The 12,392-nt window shown below is 32.1% G+C and overlaps 1 long non-coding RNA gene across 2 annotated transcripts; it reads right to left on the reverse strand.

Annotated features, from left to right (window-relative positions):
* Positions 1 to 1,423: 1,423 nt before the first annotated feature.
* Positions 1,424 to 3,813, reverse strand: LOC146905128 (uncharacterized). Of its 2 annotated transcripts, none has more exons than XR_015019145.1 (3): positions 3,664 to 3,813; positions 3,251 to 3,322; positions 1,424 to 2,309 (listed from the first exon to the last, which is right to left on the reverse strand). It is a non-coding gene; the product is annotated as an uncharacterized LOC146905128 (long non-coding RNA). The 2 variants fall into 2 exon arrangements; XR_015019144.1 differs by having other exon boundaries at positions 3,604 to 3,813.
* Positions 3,814 to 12,392: the final 8,579 nt, after the last annotated feature.

The raw sequence follows: 12,392 nt of genomic DNA on the forward strand, positions 1-12,392 counted from the left end.
CAACCTAGTATGGACACAAGAGACATGGCACCTTTAACTTTAAAGTCTTGGTCTATATATATGCATGAGTATTAAATCTATACTAGCTATCTCTTTTACCTCGGATTCCTATACGATCCAACTAGAGGTAAACTTATATGCTTGCTTAACTTGTTATGTGAAGAGATGTCTGATCAATTCACGTCTTGCCATAATTGTATGGCACTCTAGGTTCTATACGAAGAGGATACTCTATATCACTTCGCATCTAATCAAGCATACTACTCATGCCTAACATTCTATTTCTTTACTAACTATTCTAGTTCTTGACAAGCTATGTCAAGGCTCTACTTTCATCCCATGCCTAGTTCTTTGCTACCCGAGTAATTCGGCTAAACTCTCTTGAATCACTCTTGCCATTCATGTTAAGATTGCCATGATTTTCATTTCAAGAATCGTTTGATGTTATGTGCATTGCCTAGATGTTGTTTTGGGGTTATTAAGTTATAAAACGATGAAAGAAAGACTATGGAATGCACCACCGACCCTAGGATGGACCAACAAGCCAAAGCATGTTGGCCAAGACCAGAGAGTTGCGCTAATAGCTCAGCTGGGGCGTGGCTCATCCTGAAGAATTTCGCTATTAGCGTAGATTTCGCTAATAGCGTAGTTCTTCGGGTCTGTGGTACCAAATTTCCAATTTTTGACCCAAAACTCACTCTAATGGTTCCTGCAATGCACCAAAACATCCAGCAACATATATATACATTATAAAACATCTTTCATGGCAATAATAACATGTACAAAGCAAGATCAAGGCTAGGGTACTAAAAATCATATTTCTCTAATCTTAACAAAAATCATGATTTCCTTGCAAAATTAAGCACATAAACCCAAGGTAGGTTCTATCTAAGAACTCACATGATATTTGCATCAACTAACAAGCTTCAACATCATCTTGTTCAAGATCAAACCCTAACTTCAAGTTTCCTCAATCATGCTAAACTTCTCCCTCTTGATGTTTTATTGTTCCCAAAGCTTCTTTGATCCATGCTTGCTTACCACTTGATGATCTTGGAAGAGTTTGAGTGGATTGGGAGAGGAAAAGGGGCGGCCTCCTAGAGAGAGAGAGAGAGGAGAGAATTCTTTCTCTCAAAACCTAGAGAGAGAAAGAGAAGTGAAAAATGAATATTTTGGCCCCAAAAACACTTATATACTCCCTTGCGCGAGTTTACTTAAATGCCCCTCGTCTTGGTCGCGCTTAACCTGACACTGATACATAAACCCCTGCTTGACTGATATTACTTATAAATATCTTCCGTCGTACTTAACTTTCTTCATCATAATCACTTTCCATGAATCTTAGTCCTCTGATACATTTAACAGATGAACTTTCCATTAGCTGACGAACGGGATGTTACAAATCTCATAGAAACAGTTCAACAGAACAAACCAGGTATGAGGTAACCACTGCTTAACTAGGTCGAGTTTAACCAAATCCAAGAAGCTATGAGTACACCAGGTGGAGTTAAAAATAATGTCATAAATATTAATATATTGAAACTGCAAAAATATCCACAAATTTCTCTAATATTAGTCATTTTTGTCCTTGGATATATTTTTAGTTAGTATAGTCATCAAATGTGATTTTCGTTGGTCAAACTAGTCCATAAAATAAATCTACCGACAAAAAAGTCATGTTTGCAATTTATATTTTAAACTCTCCAAACCTCGCTACTCCTTTCACGCAAATTGTCCAACTGTTTCTGAGCCTATAGATGTTTGAAGGACTTTCTCAAACAGTTTTTCTTTTCATTTTCCTAAAGAGCTTTCTCAAACACTCAAGAGTTTCAAACATAACATTTCAAACTTAGAGTTTCAAAAATAACATTTCAGTGCATAAGGTCTGTAATAAAAGACCATAAATGTCACGACCCAAGACCAAAAATCGTGACCGGCGCACAGACTTATACATTTTAGTCCGGCAAGCCTAACGACCAAACTCGACATTGACATAAATAATTTACAGATAACCATTTTTTTATCAAAATAATATTTACAGAAATTTGGACAGAGTACCCCCTGTATCTTTAACGTCCCAAGATATGAATCCTGTCCAAAAACCTGTTCCATCATCCAGAAGCTCAAAAACAATTTTTTTTACACAAGTGTACAACTCAAAATAAGACATTCTAAACTCCATGTAGCTGCAGATACAATGACTGAATATTTACATAAACAAAAGAGCCATCCAGCAAGGAGGCCTACCAAAAAGTGGAAATGATGGACTTCAGATCAACTTGCAGCTTCCTACTCAGCTGCTCGGGAATCTGAAAAAAAAAATAGAAAAGAAAGAGTAAGCCACAAGGACTTAGTGAGGAGACAACAACCACCACCGACTAGAAGGGAAACACACAAGGGCACGATTATTTTCTTTTCTAAAAATTTAATGTCAATTTATAAAAATAATAACCGTCTAAAATTCTAACAATCCGCAACCCTTTATGCACATGAAAATCCACACTTTGTATATATATTTCCAATCAAATAGGTATACTTCAACGAAAAGTCCAACATCGTAAAGACATGATGATAACATTACAAGCCTTTAAAATATGTTACCGAAAATCATAATAAAAGCCTCTAAAGTATATTGCCGAAAATCTTGATAAAAGCCTTTAAAGAAAATATAGAAAACTCCATTTAGTGAAAACAAACAAAATGGGTGAATCGAGAACTAGCTCCATCTCATTGATAGCCCTCTCCTCCTAATGGTGGCCTTTCCATAGGGGCGGCTCCATCTAACGGATAGCTCTTTTCTCTCGACTCAAAACAAAGTGTAAAACATTTTCAATTAGGGAGTTTACCTCTCATTGATAGCCCTCTCCTCCTAATGGTTGCCATTCCATAGGGGCGGCTCCATCTAATGGGGTAACTTTACCTAATTGAATTCACATACTAGGTGCACCTAGGTCGTCGCAATAATAATCATTTTTCTCAAAACATATAGCTTTAAAACCACAATTCGTGAAATATCAAACTTGGCCAAGCATACAATTAAATCCCAATTTGTAATTCTTTGCTTATAAGTCATAGATAAAATCTAAATAGCGACCACAATAATATCACCGACTTAAAACATGTATCAAGACGAGAAAAATATTCGAAAGGTGTGTTTCCCATTTTTTTTAAATACTTTGACATATAAAACCATAAAAATATCAATAATAACGATATTGAAAATAAGCGATAATGATTGTCATCAACTCACAGTTATGACGAATCCACTAAGTGTGCTCTCCAATCACCCCAGGAGAAGCGTGTGAAGCGTCCGGTATCGTATCTGAGCACCAAAAATATTTTCTCATAAATTAGAACTCATTCCAAAACTGTAGTAGCACTAAATGACCATGAAATGCAAGTTGACTATGTATATTATAGCATTATTGATAACATATGCCTACAAGGTACCTTGCTGAAATTATATAGAACCATTCAAATCAAATTAAAGTATGTATCACTTTCATATGTTGAGTTATATATATTCAACCCTCTAAAATTAATTTCTAACTCAATAATCATGTCTAACTATGTATTAATTGAAATGTATGTTGATAAATATACCTCAATAAGCAATTAATAAGTGTGGGTACTCCTCTTCTTCACCAAAGCGCAAACCCTAACCTTAAAATTCTTTCAAATCTCACTTGTATTATGAAAAAGCTTTGCTTATATCTGTAATTTTACTCATGGGGTTTGATTTGGTGATGGAATTTGGTGGGTTGTGAGAAGAAGAAAAACTGAGAAAAAAATGAGGAAGGTTCGGGAGAAAGAGAGAAAGGAATGGGAAAGTATGTGTGTGTTTTGTTATATCATTATTATTTAACTACTTTTTTTTCTTTTTTTTCTTTTTCTCACGTGTGTGTTGTGTTACCATATATATATATAATTATTATTATTACTTATTTATTTCTTTTCAGGGCCGGCCCATAGCCCGTCGAGGCTGGGCTATGGCACTGGGCCTCGAATTTTTGGGGGCCCAAAATACTTTTTTTTTTGTTTTGAAGGACACTTAAATAATTGTTATATGGAAAGAAAGCGAAAATATTTCAAACAATTCAATATGTTTTAGTGGCGCGGATGTGTGTTTGTGAGTGTGAGTGAATGGACTTCTGTTCAAGTCCTACCAGAGTGCATATTTTATTTTATAATTTTTCTTTTTAGTGTCTTACTTATTTTTTTGGGGCCCAAAATTAAAATTTGTGTATATCCCTCACTAGATTAAAACCGGGCCTACGAATTTGTTGAGACGGCCCTGTTTCTTTTCTTTCCTTATATAATGAAACGTGTGTTTCAATAAACGACTCTAACTCCTGGAGATGGAGAAGAGAAAACATGATGCGGTGTTCAAAACAAAGAGGTATTACCATTGCAAAACACATGATTATTGAACAAGTGTTGACCAAAACATCACAATCAACATTGTAGTGACACGTTTTTAGATCCCATGATTAATGAAATCCATGAATTAATAATATATATCTCTGGGGAATTAGTCACTTTAGTCCCTCAATGGGGAACGATTCGTCAATTTAGTCCCTGAATGCAGATAATATGCAAAACAGTCCCTGCATGGTCAATTTCAGGGACTAAAGTGACTAACGAAGTCTACATTCAGGGACTAAATTGACTAACGGAGTCTGCATTCAGGGACTAAATTGACTAACAAAGTCTACATTCAGGGACTATTTTGCAATTTATCTGCATTCAGGGACTAAATTGACGAATCGTTCCCCATTCAGGGACTAAAGTGACTAATTCCCCATATATCTCTACAAGACATTGTTTCAAACAGCTGTTGAACAATTTCGAAAGACACACATTTGCAATACTTTCAAAAATAAAACATTTCAATGAATAAGGTCTTAAAAAGACCAAAAATGACTCTAGCTCCAAAGATAGAGATGAGATGATAAAATGAGGCATTCAAGCAGTTATCAAAAGTGACTCTATGTCAAATTTGAAAGAGGCATCCCTTATTTATCTGCTCTCAAATTTGACCATACAGTCACAGAAGATAAATTCTCAACCCCCAATTCATAAAAATAGAATAAAATGGCATACTAGAGAACATAGCTGGAGTAGATGAAACATATAATGCATCTGTCAATTGACTCAACAGCAAAGCCATATATTATTGAATGCAAGTCATGCGTTGGTTTTATAGTTCAGTTACTCTCTACATTTCATAAAGTTTCTGATGTGGGACTTTTTTCATTTGCTCTTAAATTGTCATTATGAATAAGCTTGCTTACAAGTATAGACTATCCTTCCATGTGGGACATTTTGTATCTATCTAAATATGATATATATTTCATCATATAATTATGAGGCATGTACCAAAAAATATAATAGAACAACATAATTTTATATGGTTTGTTATCATGTGAGCATCAAAACATATGTATGATTGGTTATCTCAAGCTTTATAATTATACCACTTTTTGCGCCTAATAGTTGGCAAACTGCATTCACTCTAAGAAAGGTCACCCAAGTTATTTCAAAAATCCCTTTTAACTTATAGAATGCCCCAAAACAAAATTAACCTGATAGGTTGAAATTCCACATTTGAAAGTTTATTCGTAACCTCTATCAAGTGTATTCTTTCAACAGTCTCGAATTGTAGAGTGTCGAACATGGTAAATTTCAAAATCTCAAGACCAACTCATATCTGCCAAGTTTCTATCCTCACTATTAGTTTTCATTACCATATTGGAAACATTGGCTTCTATGCTATCAGCTCCCAAACTTCCAATGCTGCTAAATTTATAGGATAAAAATTAAATGTGATGGATATCATAAACAATGTTCAATTGAAAAATTCATGTTAAATTTCATATAATTTATTCGTTGAAATCTTTATCAAAGAATGTTTGATAAGCTATTAAATGTCAATGCCACATACTGTTCAATCAATTTGACAAGTAGATTTGATTATTCCTGATAAGCTATTGAATCAAGTTACCAAAGCATCTTTTGTGATGTGTTTGTGTTTTACTATTTATCAAGTTATAGTAATGTCTTACTGTTAGAGATGAGAAAATTTATTAAATGAAACGGCATTCCTTTATAAATTATAAATTATAAATTTGAAAACAAAGGGTATTCCTTTATGCCTATTTCTCATTTGTTCATATGTAAATGACAGACATGCTTTAGGAAATTAAGAAACTCAACATACTCAATAGTTTGAACTGAACTCAAACTCATAAGTGTAAATCATTGTTTGACGAATACTAATAATAGTGATCTTTGTAGATAAACACAGCTTGCTTGTTGTGACTGTTAGTCTAACATATTTAATTGAGTGTCTTAATTCTGTAGAGATTTTAGGTCGAATTTTGCCGTGTGTACAGTGGATTTATGTCTAAAAATATGATTGTGAACAAAATTCTAGATTTCATATCTCAACTATCTCTGCATTGACAACTTTGAGGTTAATCCCTTGCTTCCATAGGCCACCTCAGGAGGGATAACAGTCAGTTGCTGCAGTAAACTTTGCATTATTGCTATTCCAAAACTTCAGGTTTTGATTATTTTGGAGAGTTATTTTGATTACCAATGATAGTTTTCAATTTCAAAAAATTTCTATATGTTCAAAATAAACAAAATAAATGCAGCTTATATAGCCAAGGCAAAATTTTAGTAATGATTAATAGGCATTGGTTCTAATAAACCCATGATGATTATTGAACTCCATGAATTCACATTTCTGTCTCTATATAAGAAACATGGTAAACAATTTGCAAGACCCATATTTCCAGCACATAATGAAACAACCAAGCAAGTATCATACTCACCAATCTTTACCTTCCATGACACTCCTTTCACATATTTTGTCAAACAGTTTCTGAGCCAATAGATATTTGAAGGCATTTCACTAAAAGCACAGCAATTGGAGTTTTAAAAACTAAGATTTCAATTTTCAATGAAATTGATCCACAACAATTTACGAAAAGAACGACTGAAGAAAATAAAATAACAAATATTATCACTAATTGAAATTAGGAGCACAAGAAGTTATTGAGAGCGGCCAAGATACAAATACAAATTTAAAAAAATTTAAATTTGTGTCTGGCTCACAATCAATAAGTTCTCAACACCAACTCACCAAAATATAGCTCATAGAGTGTAGTAAATAGTTTGCCTATCAACTCAACATGTAATTCTATGCATCTCTGAACGGATGCCATAGATTGGTTTTATAGCTCACATATTTTATACGTTTCAGTAAAGTTTTTCGATGTGGGACTTATTTCTTTGCTTTCAAATATCCTTCCATGTGGGACTTTTTCTTATCTATCCATTAACAACACCATGTTACAAGTTAATAATATAGAAAAACAAATATGTATTGTCTTACGAGGTACTTTTATCATCTAAATATGATATATATTTCATTATGTAATCATGAGGTATGTACCAAAAATATAATAAAATAAAATCATGTTATATGACTAGTTATCATGTGCGCAACAAAGATATCATATAATTAAGGTCATTATGTCTTTATCAAGTATCAAATAGAGTAGATTAACAAAACATATTCCAAAATAAAACTACCATTTAATCCATTAAAACCAAAAGGCAAGACAATTAGTCAACATCCAAAATAAACACTGGAACTCAAACAAACTGAAATTGTTCCCTAATATAGTCAATATCCACATTTGAGTAGAGCAAAACCAAGTTCTTCCCACCAAAGTCCTTATATTAAAGCCACAGGTTACATAATGTTTAGGCTGCATAAATAAATAGGCATTTGCATAAATCACTGATGTGTAGACAAAATAATTAACAAAAGTACATATCTAATAATATATGGTAATTTTTCAAGGTTGTTATAATTGCGACTTGTTTAGTAAAACTGTACAATTCAACCAGTATAGATAGCAATTTCAAGTCTACTCGCTTGTAAACTCGAAATCTAGCAAGTTTAACTCACTAAACTCGCTTAAACTCACACTTGAGAAAAAAGTTGTGAAACTGAAAAGCACAAGACATGCCAAAAAAAAATAAGAACTCAAAAGTTACGCTAAGTTATTAAAGTTTGAGATTTAGAAAACAAATCTATGTACTACTTAATTCCGACTACTACTTTTAAGCTCTTTATATAAGTTCATTCATATTTATATAAGTTCATATCTCAACCTGATATAGAATCAGTTTTCTATGTTCATCCAAGTGAAGGGCCAAATTATGTTCTTGTTGCTCCTCCCTTGGATGGATCAAACTATCTTGCGTGGAGCCGTTCCACGATTCATGCTTTTGGCACGAAAAACAAATTGAAGTTCATTGATGGATCCATGGAGATTCCTGATGAAGATGGTTTGAAATAGATTAAGCTAATTACAAGTTACAAGTTAAGATGGTTTGGGATCTAGTGTTTGTGTTGCTTGTGGAACAATTCTTCTCTTCTTGCTCTAATAACAGCTTAGGCTTCATGAGGAGGACTACTTTACTCTTAAATTGTTGCTGAGTAGGTGTTTCGATTTGGGAACAGTGAGTAAGCTTCAGATGCTATGAGATATTCAGGGATTGATTTTGAAGATGAACTATGTGAGTAAGTTAAGTTTTTTTTGCAGAAGTTGAGAATTAACAAGTTTTGAGGAAGGAATAAGGGAATAAGAGTTTGTCGTAGCAGGATGGAACGATAAACATCTGAAACGCTTACTACCGGCCAAGATCCAAGCATACCAAGAGTTTGTCGAAGCAGGATGAAATGCTTATTAAAATTTAATTAATTTAAACTGTTATCATAAAGTTTTCCATTTATTTCACAAGCAAACTCAACTCTATTCACACTTGAAAAACAATAATAAAATTATAAAGAACAAGCCACGATGTATTTCATCATAAGCGATGGAAATAACTAAATTGAGGTTATAAACGATGGAAATCCCTCACCTTATAAGTCACTAGTCAGTTTTGTAATGGGTTGTATATCTATTGCTTGAAAGATAAATTAAGAATGAAACACGTTAATGTTGCAATTTTATTTAGAATACAGGAAAAATTTGCGAAGATTAGAGCTAATGCTTCTCTTATGGAAAGCCATTTTGTGCATCCAAGTGTCTGATCATGAAAAACAAACACTGCTTACTTCTTGTGACTGTTAGTCTAACATACTTAATTTTGTAGAGAATTTAGGTAGAATTTTGCTATGTGTACACTGGATGAGAAACTTTATTTATGTCAAAAAAATATGATTCTGAACAAATTATAGATTTCATATCTCAATTATCCTTGTCTCTTTAAAAATTTCTAAGATAATTTCTAGTTTTTTTTTCCAACGTTGGATTACATTCTAGGACGACAAAGGTGAGTAAACCTAATAACATTTTCACTGAGGTACACTTCCGAACTTACATGCTCAACATTGACAACTATGATGGCTACTTCAGATTTTGATTATTTTGAAGAGTTATTTTGATTACCAATGATAGTTTTCAATTTCAAAAATTTTCAAAATAAACAAAATAAATGCAGCTTATATAGCCAAAGCAAAATTTTAGTAATGAATTGAATAATAATAATAAGCATTGGTTCTAATCATTTACCCAAAATCCAATGATGATTATTGAATTCACATCTCTCTCTATATAAGAAACCTGGTAAACAATTTGCAAAGGACCCACATTTCCAGCACATAATGAACCAAGCAAGTATCATACTCTCCGATCTTTACATTCCATGATACTCCTTTCACACATTTTGTCAAACAGTTTCTGGGCCTATGGATTTTTGAAGGCATTTCACTAAAAGCAAGAGCATAACAGCATAGAAATTGGAGTTTTAGAAAATAACATTTCAAAGTTCATCATCATCGCCAACCCAATCCTTCATGTGTGTGAGAAGAAGAAGCATGAAATTTGTCCACAACAAGAATTTCAAATTCGTACATTGGGCAGAAACTATAAGTTCTCAACCCCCAACTCACCAAAAATTAGCCCAGTTAAGTAAAACTAAGCTAGAGGATACTTGCCTATCAGCTCAACAGCAAATCAATGTTACTCTGAACGGATGCCATACGTTGGTTTTATAGCTCACTTATTGTCTACGTTTTAGTAAAGTTTTCAGATGTGCGACTTATTTCTTTGCTTTCAAATTGTAACTTGCTATTAGCTAGCCTACAAACTATAGAGTATCCTTCCATGTGTTATTGTTTACGAGGTACTTTTATCATCTAAATATGATATATATTTCATTATGTAAATTATGAGGTATGTACCAAAAATAAATCATGTTTTATAATTGGTTATCATGTGCGCATCAAACATATCATATGATTATTTTCATCATGTTTTTGTCATATGATATCCTTGTCTTGTTCTATATCATATCATGACCACTAGGTTCTAAAATTCTTTTAAGGTTCGTTAGGTGGTTATGATAGAATAATTGTATCATATTATGTTTCGACTCAATGTTTAACGAAAAAATACCGATATTTGGTTTAGTTTCTTTTATTTTATAATAATAATTGTAAATTTTTTAATGTTTAATTGATAATACCAATATTATTAGACCGAACATCCTCACTCATAATCAAACCCGAGACCTCACAATTGTGATTAAGTTTCAGCTAATATTTATGTATTCGTCTAAAAAAAATAATTTAATATCAGAAATTCGCTTTTAAAATCAACTTACATAAGTACAAGAGGAAGATTGTTAGTTGTTACACATAACTTGCATCATTATTGACTATCTTCATCTATACTATATATAAAGAAAACTACCCCTTTCAGCACACTTTTGGGTTGGACTTTTATTCCCAAAAATACCCTTAATTTTTAATTTTAATTTTAAATCTATACTATATATAAAGAAAACTACCCCTTTCAGCACACTTTTGGGTTGGAATTTTCTTTCCAAAAATACCCTTAATTTTAAATACAAATAGCCAATTATAAAATAACACGTGAATTAGTAATCATTTTAAATCTATACTATATATAAAGAAAACTACCCCCACACTTTTGGGTTGGAATTTTCTTTCCAAAAATACCCTAAGTTTTAAATACAAATAGCCAATTATAAAATAACACGTGGATTAGTAATCATTTTAAATAGAAATAGCCAATTATAAAATAACATGTGGATTACTAATTTATGTCACTAATCGTCCATGTTAACCCTTTTTTACCTCCGTTAACCAAAGATCAAACTCACAAAAAACTAGCACAAAACAAAAACTCATGTTACTTTTTTATCAGCCGCTTTTATGTTGTACATATGTGTTGTTCCCCTCAATACAACCGACAAAGATTGCCAGGTATTTTCATATCTCTTCCACAAAAAGCAGTATTTCCATATTATTTTATTAATATAAGTTACTCTTCCTTAGCCGTTGATCAATTGTAACAAATGTGAACAAAAAATAATGTTAAAGATTGGACTTTAAATCCACTAAAAAAATATTAGTAACAAACGTGAGCTAAAAATAATGTTAAAGGTTGGACTTTAAATCCTCTAAAAAAAGATTAGTAACAAACGTGAGCAAAAACTATTGTTAAAGATTGGACTTTAAAGCCTCTAAAAAAATATTACTAACAAACTTGAGCAAAAAATAATGGTAAAGATTGGACTTTAAATCCACTAAAAAAATATTAGTAACAAACGTGAGCTAAAAATAATGTCAAATATTGGACTTTAAATCCTCTAAAAAAAGATTTGTAACAAACGTGAGCAAAATATAATGTTAAAGATTTGTAACTCTCTATTCTTTAAATTTTTTGAACTTCTCTTCCCTAAACCATTAATCAAGGATAACTGTATAACAAATTAGAAACATAGGTCAACTTTGCTCTTCCATTCCATGCTGATAAATTATCAACTACAAACTCTTGGTTGCGAGAATTGAGTTTGATATAATTGATTTTGGTTAAAAGTGAGTCGAATTAAATTGATTTGTGTTTGGATGCTTACAAGTAAAATTGATTCTTACCGATTCATGTTGTTTGGATAGTTTAAATTAAAATAACATTTGGATGTATAATTACCAACATGGATAATAATATGTATTAAGTACAATTTTGTAAAACAATTAATAATATCTCATTCTAATAGAATATTAATTACATTTTTTAATATGTGTGAAATGCTCAAAACGTCATATAATTTGGGATGGAGGGAATACCTTTTGAATCAAATCTACCACCTCTTCAACTTTGGACACTTTTGAATATGTTAGGGTTAACTTGCTTTTATTTTTTAATTAAATTTTAACTAAATTAATATCACCTATTCCTTTAATTCCATTAACCTCATTTTTCACTTAATTCACGTCAGCATCTGATTTCCTACCAAATCAAACAAGTTAAAAATAATTTGGATCTTAAATGCTTGAA

The sequence above is a fragment of the Medicago sativa genome, chromosome 7 (assembly GCF_051527215.1).
Source record: "Medicago sativa cultivar Bolivia chromosome 7, Bolivia_mono, whole genome shotgun sequence".
Taxonomy (NCBI): domain Eukaryota; kingdom Viridiplantae; phylum Streptophyta; class Magnoliopsida; order Fabales; family Fabaceae; genus Medicago; species Medicago sativa.